We start from the raw sequence: 7,611 nt of genomic DNA, 5'->3' as shown, positions 1-7,611 counted from the left end.
GTGGTGTAAGCCTAGTAGCATCACATGGCCATTTGTTCACTCCCCTTGCAGGGCAGGGGAGAGAATCAAAGGAAAACGTGCTAGAACTTGTGAATTGAGATAAAGACAATTAACAGGTAAACAAAAAGTTGTGTGCAAACAAAGAAAAATTTGTAATTCATTTGCTACTTTCCAGTATAAAGCAGATGTTCAGCCACTTCCAGAAAAGCAGAGCTCATTATGTGTAAAGATAAGTGCTATCACTCCTGCTATCCCCCTTCTCCTCCTTCTTTCCCCAGCATATATTGCTGAACATGATTCCATATGGTATGGGATATCCCTTGATGGGTTGGGGTCAGCTGTCCTGGCTGTGTCCCATCCCTGCTGCTTGGCACTCCCAGTTCCTTACTGGCAGAAAAGCATGAGAAGCTGAAAACACCGTGGCTCTGTTCAAGCACTGCTGTGCAACAAGAAGAACGAGCACATTGTGACCACTGGTTTCCATCACAAATCTGAAACACAGCATCTTATGAGACTTTAAGAAGAAGAATAACTACACCAGCCCATACCTATGACACCTATGAATATTTTTCATGAAATCAACTGTGGTTTAAGAACTGAAGTAAATTGCATTTATATCCTTTTGGCAGGTAAAAAGTGTGCATAAATGATCAGGTATTTCCAGTTCTTGTTGTTCCTTTATGTGTGAATCAGCAGATAAGTCCATACGCAGGAACTCAATGTCATATAGTTGCTTCTAGAACTGGAGAGCCATTACAGCGTGTCTTCAATTGTTTTCTTTGATTCAAGTGCTTCAGGACAACATAATTTTAACCATTAAACAGGAGCTATTTCTTTTTACTTTACCTTCAAGTATGACATATCATTGCATCTTTACATACAAAATGAGTTGAAATAAAGGTGAAAAGGAAAACAAAGCATTTCAGTAGTTCTGTATTATGTTTTATCCCATTTTACATGGATTTTCAGAATGACAACTTTTAATCATATTTCTGGAAAGGAACAATTTTCAACATTTCAATCTGCCTTTCCCTGCTCCCAGGAAGACAATAAATGAAGTTTGCATTCTTTCCTGTATTAATTTGGTCTGAGGCATTCCTTGCAACCCTAATGGTATTCAGTTTGTTTATTGTACCGTCTTATTTTCCCTTATTTAAGAATTTATATTTATACCTGTGCTAGAATACTCTATTTACCTTGCTTTCATTATTGCATTTATGATACTCTCCTGTCTCTTGGAAATTTTCCTGGTGTGTCAAATACGCATATAAGAAAAAGAAAATAGAAAGAAAATAGAATTACAGATGAGAACATTATAACTTTAAGTCCTCAACAAAGTATCCAGACAACTCAGGCTGTACATACAAAGAGTCCAAATTTTTTTTGTAGAACTAGAGCAGTAATTGCTGTGTAAAACTCTGGAGCATTATTAACTTCGGCATAGATACATTTTAATGGAAAGTGTGAGTATAGAATAAAATTTATTTTTTCCACATAGATCTTAACTTCACAGGTGTTCTGACAGCTTTTCTTGAATATTTAAATGTTCAAAAACAGTTCATCCAGAAATATAGAGCCTCCAGATGAAGTGTTAAAGTATGAGCCAGACAATATTTTAAATTAAAAATAAAGATGTTTAATTGAACTTGCTTTAGGCTACTGACCCTGAAGATGTTAAAATAAAATAGAAAGTCATTTCACCAGCCACATTTTCCTAATCTCACAGAGTATTAATCATGTCCTTCATAATGAGAAAATTCTACTAGCTATTGAATTTAAGGTTATGTATAAAAACATTGAAAAGGGCTTATTTTAACAACTATTTTATCTTTAATATTTTTAATGGAACAATTGGATTCTATGCAACATGACATGTAACACATTTGTTGTGTATATATATATATATACACACACACACACACACACACACATTAATATGACAAATTCAAGCTCAGTACTTGGGTGACTGGATATAGATCATTTACTGGATATAGAGCATTTATTTGAGCAGTCAAGTTGCGTGTTTCTTTTCCTTCAAAAAGTGACAATTTCCCTCCATTACAACTTTTATTAATCAAATACTTCCATAGTGAAAAGGTTTCTATACACTGGAAGAAACATCGTGCTCTGTGAAAGAAGCAAGATAAACAACTAGTTGAGATCATCTGTGTCTCAGCTCTCCAAACTTTCTGCAAGTAAATCAGATATGAACAGTATCTAAACTGCTACATTTACATTTCAGCTGAAAATATAGTCTAAATTAGATTCTACTCCTGCAGTGCTTTAAATACCTCATTTAATGCTTGAATTCTATGTGCTCAAAAAGTCCAAACATATCTAATATTTGACACATAAGACAACTGGGCTATTCCACAATCTGTACTTACAATCTAAATGATGCATAGCTTCCCATTTTATTCAGCAGATTGTAGGAGCCCTCTGCTCCACATAGGATTCAGAAGGACTCTGATTTCTGGCGTCATAAAGCAAAACTGTTCTACCTGCTGCTTTTAATCAGGATTTTTTCCCATTGAAATACACTGAAAGCAAAGGTGCAAGTATTGCAAGAAATCACTATCTCTGCATCACATTCAACAATTGCAGCCGAGTAGTTTGTAGTTACAGAATCACAGGGGTTGGAAGGGGCTTCCAGAAATCATCGAGTCCAACCCCCAAAGTTGATTTAATCAATCTAAAAAAAAAAAAAAAAAAAATTGTACTGCTCTCCCCATTACTTCACACTATTCAGATACTCAAAAAATTTTGCAAAGAGAAACGTAGCAAGAGAAACTATAGTTGTGGTGTTTTAATGTTCTAATGAATCCTTCTCTGCAATGCAATTTCTTTTTTTCCATATAGGCAATAAGTCTGTCAGTGAGTAGACAGTCTCTGAGCTGCATTTCCTACTTAAACAGGAAGAAATGTTATATGATTGTCTCACTGACCGTAATGAACAAAATGAAATTGAAAAGTCTTGTTCAATAAATGTGCTTCAATAGTTCTGATGATTTTTTTTTCAAAGATATGTCACATATATTACACTTTTTATTTCACTTTGAATGAGAAACTACTAGTGCCACTTCAAATTAAGTTTTCCAGTTATGAATTTAACTAGACAGTTATTGGGCAATACAATCAATAAATACTAACTGATTGTTAAAAGCAAATTCAGACAGGATTAGTTGTGTAATGGATACATACATATTGTATTACTATAAAACCTCAGTTTTATAGGGTTTTACTAACCAACTGCTATTTCAAATGCTTATAAAATCTAAGTACTCTATTAAATCCAGTTATTTAGCCTGAATGTGATGGATTATATACTATTCTGTAACTGTTTGAAACTGTTGTATGTTGACCTGGATATTGGGATTGTTAGCATATGCCTGTATTTTGCTACTAGCAGAGTTAGATGGGCAGTGGCTTCCCTGCTGTTATCCAATGAACATACACAGCAATAAGTAAAACCAATAATGGAAAAAGGCAGTGCACATCATTCCCTTCAGCCTTCATCAACAGTAAAGCCAACTGTTAGTCTTCTAAAAGGAAGAAATCCATGCCTGAAGTGAACCCATTCCCCCACCTTCAAGGTGATTGAAATGCAAATGTTGATTCAGACTCAAGAAACCATTGAGGTTGGAAGGAACTTTTGGTGACTACATAGTCAATTTTGAGCAGAGTCAGCAGATTGTCCTAAAACCAGCTACACTATGGAACTTACTCTACTTTACAGGACTGTCTCTTTGAATCAGAGCATCAGAATAACCCTTTGCCATTAAAAGTTTCAGCACAAGAGTTCATTTTAAAGGTGCTCTCCAGATGGCTATAAGCACATACCTTCAGCCTCACCAGAATTATCACATTTTGATGTAATTTTGTGTCTGAGGCACAGCACTTTTGTCTCTTCACATCCACCTTGAACTTCATAACCTATGAATTTCATTAGGAAAAATAAAATTTCTGTTTTAAACAAGAACTTTTGCATGAGATAATTGAAACGTGCCTTAAGGAGTTTCTCTGCCTCAAGTAAGCCACAGTAGCAGACTGTACAGCCACAACAAAATGTCAAACATAACAAAAGAAACTTGAGGAAAGAGGCTTAAGCTGACACATTATAGTTAAAACTAGAATACATACACAACAACATGTACTAAAATAATTTTTAGCAATACACTCATATGTAGTAGTCAGGTTTTATGTCTGAGCCACAGCACAGAAACAGGAAAGTCAGCATCCACTGACCTTGGAAATAGTGTCCGATGGAATCTATGCTAAGTAATTGACTCTCAAACATATACTTCATCACCAAAAACATGTAGTTTCCAGATCCTTTTTTCTTTCGGTAGAAATTTTTCATTCTTAATCTAAAGATTTAAAATGTGATGACTTGGGACCATCTATATAAATGCATATACACAGAAGTGTGTCCAAGGTGAGTGTCTGCATAACTAATTTCTAGGCATGAGCTATGAATGTGAGGAAAATGTATGAACAATAACAAAGTTTCACACATTTCCATTTTTAGTCTGAAAGTCCCCATCTCAGTGCATTCAGAGGAGTTTCAAGTTTTATTGCCACAGTAGTAAAAACAGCAACTCAATAGCAAGTCTCCATCCAGCCAGTGAAAATCTCAACGCTTAGTATTCTGATCCAATAAGGTATTTAAACCCATGTGATTCCTTAAACAAGAGTAGTCCCATTGAAGTCAATTAGACTATTTATTTGCCTTAAATAACACATGGGATAAATATTCTGTCAAACTGGGACCAAGAAGAAAGTGCCTCACAGAAAATAAAACAGCTATAAAGCCTGTTTTCTGTTGGGGGCTATCAATTCATTTATTTCCTTTTTCCTGAGTTTTCACATCTGCTTCTGGCTTTCTTACTTACATAATTCAATTACCTCCAAGAACTAACTTAAGACTTATTTGAAGGAAAATATGCTAAACAGGGGCAGAAGCAAATTTTTATTTATAATAAAGCAGCACAGCTGTAGAAGACCAACAAGGAGCAGTTTCTTTAAACATTGAGACAATTCTCCACATTACTTCTGTTTCTGCGTCACGTGCAAACGGTCATTTCTCCAGTTATAGACTGAAAAATTCTAAGAGACAGTGAACTCAGATTGTTCACAATAAGTTAGTACAAATTTATTTAGCAGAATCTTGTGGGGAGGTTTTGCCTGACGTTCTGGCATCTTCTTTGACTAGGCCTTCAGTATACTCTGAAGTTCAGAGATTAGCAATTTCAGGCAAGTAGGTTATATCCCTGTTCAAAATGTTCCTTGATGCAGAATACTGTTAACAGAAATTAACCCTAAAAAGGTGAATGTCTTTTTATGTTATCTGTGCTCTTTCACCAAACAAAAGCCAATACAGAAATACTAATCAGTAGAGAAGCACACTGTTGGTAACTTTAATATGTATTGGAATTTTAGTTGCACATTTTATTAACATATTATGCAGTAATGTGGGATGGAGCTTTACATTGCCTTTCCCCCTGTTTACAGTCTTCTGACAAGTGTAATAAAGAATTATTACTCAATTCCTCATTAACATCACATATTTCCAATTAGAGTTTTACAAATCATCAAGACCATGAAGTCATTTGCTTTAGAAGACTCACCCTATATTATTTTGTCAGAAAATACTTATTAATACCACGTACAGCAAGTTCAAATTGCTTTTAGCTTTAGCATTAACAGGGAAGGGGCGTTGTGTTTGTTTTTTGTGAGTCCCTTCTACTGGCCATACTGTTCTCAGACAATAAGTATCCATAACAATCTCCAGCATAAGTTTGCATAAATACATAATCAGAAACAAATAAATATGCTTATGACAACAAAATGCATTTGTAAAAACTGGATTTTGAAAACACTTGATCCTGAGAAGGCATTTATACTATTCGATAGAGTAAACAGTAGCTGTAACTGTATTAGAGAGCTAATAACATTAGCGCTGATCATGACTCTGCCAATAACTTTCTTTTTACTCAGTGTGTTTCAGTATACACAGGCTAAACTTGAAAAAACACTTAATTTCAATATGATCATTGAAAAAAGGTTTCTAAAATCTTGTTAATTTGGTGGTGGTTATGCTGTTGTTTTGTTTCCTTGATTGTTTTACTTTGTTTAGGCCCGAAGTAAAGAGTGAGAGACACTATAAAAGTACCTTATTCTCAAGCAGCTTGAAAGTGAATGGTGGTAGTGTGTGAATGTGCTATGGCACACACCTTCATAAGGATGAAAAAACTGCTTTAAGAATTATTGCTTACAATGAAAGAAAAAATAAAAATAAAAAAAAAATAAAAAAAAAAACTCTGAAACCTTCCTTTGGTACTATCACCTGTTAACTAACCACAAACATCCCAGTGGTACATTTGACAACGAAACATAGTTTAACAACTTGCGACTTTCAAAGCCCTATTGCATAATCAACGAATATACAGATGTTGCAATTAAGAAATACACAAGAAGGTCAGGCTCAACAAATTATCACACTAAAGAATGGATGGAAAGCTTACCCTTATCCTAAACTTGCTGAGAAGGCTCCAAGAGAAGCAATCTCCAAAAGAGATCCCTCCCCAGAAGTAGTCAGATCTTAAATGGGTCTAGGAGAGGTGGAGCAAGGCTTCACCCCTTCCAGTAGCACAGGAGAATTGCCTTCACCTGTGCTCCCAGTGTTGACTCATTGCTTGCCTCAGGTGGTCAATCAGAGGTTCAGGATGTGATTCAGCAGTTTCCATACATTTGTTGAAGTCTGAATATTCTGAAAATGAACATGTTAAAGTCACACCCTTAGCTTAGGGGTTTGTGTTTGCTGTTGGAATTTTTATTTTATTTCTCAATTCATTCTTTCTGTGCACTATAGTTAAATGAAAACTGGATACACATTTAAAATTAATTCTCTTCTAACACTTTACAAAAGCATAATAAGAAATTTAATATGAAAATAATGAAATGTTTTAAAAAAGGTGTATGGTATTTTATAGCATAGCACCAAGTAAACAGTAAGATGATTGTTGCCTCCTTCAGTCAGCAAGGTTATACTGTTGAGCCAGGCTAAAAGTTAAAAGCCTTTTTTTTTTTTTTCAAGGATGCTCCTTGTGGCATCCTACCAAAGTAAAAAGAACAGAACTTTTCACAGTCAAAACTGAAGTGAAAAGCTATGTAGTGTATGTCCCGCTGTTTCTCTGAATGGTACTTTGATTTTCTTCAGACTTTTTCTAGCACTGTTTCCCAAGACTCCTTTCCAGTGTAATATTTCCTTTGAAGTCTTACATAGCTTTCAAGTGCCAACCTACTTGCTCTTGAGAGATGTCAGTGGCCTGCTTGAGAAAGATAAGCAGCACAGGCTGACATATTCAGTGTATTTTGTTTACTGTAGTTTTATCTCAGTGATCAATAACTATATGTAACAGAAAGATGGTTTCAGTCTCCCTTTGATGTGATGCTAGGTACATTGCCTAAGGTCTTTTTTCACTGTCAAACACGGTTTATTCTAATATCTGTAGCCAGTTTAGCACCAATACGATGTTTTATACTCAGAGGTGCCAGCTATGCTTTCACTTTTGATTTGTATTCATTCTATCAAAGGGATTATATTTTAAT

The 7,611-nt window shown here is 35.1% G+C and overlaps 1 long non-coding RNA gene across 1 annotated transcript; it reads right to left on the bottom strand.

The window, feature by feature from the left end:
• Positions 1-2,282: 2,282 nt before the first annotated feature.
• On the bottom strand, positions 2,283-6,563 carry LOC122190518. Its single transcript, XR_006182163.1, has 3 exons — positions 6,525-6,563; positions 3,841-3,933; positions 2,283-2,692 (listed from the first exon to the last, which is right to left on the bottom strand). It is a non-coding gene; the product is annotated as an uncharacterized LOC122190518 (long non-coding RNA).
• Positions 6,564-7,611: the final 1,048 nt, after the last annotated feature.

This window comes from Lagopus leucura, unplaced genomic scaffold, assembly GCF_019238085.1.
Source record: "Lagopus leucura isolate 7727_CA_CO unplaced genomic scaffold, USGS_WTPT01 Super-Scaffold_100159, whole genome shotgun sequence".
Lineage (NCBI taxonomy): Eukaryota > Metazoa > Chordata > Aves > Galliformes > Phasianidae > Lagopus > Lagopus leucura.
The sequence above is the reverse complement of the archived record's forward strand: the minus strand, read 5'-3'. Positions and strand labels throughout refer to the sequence as shown.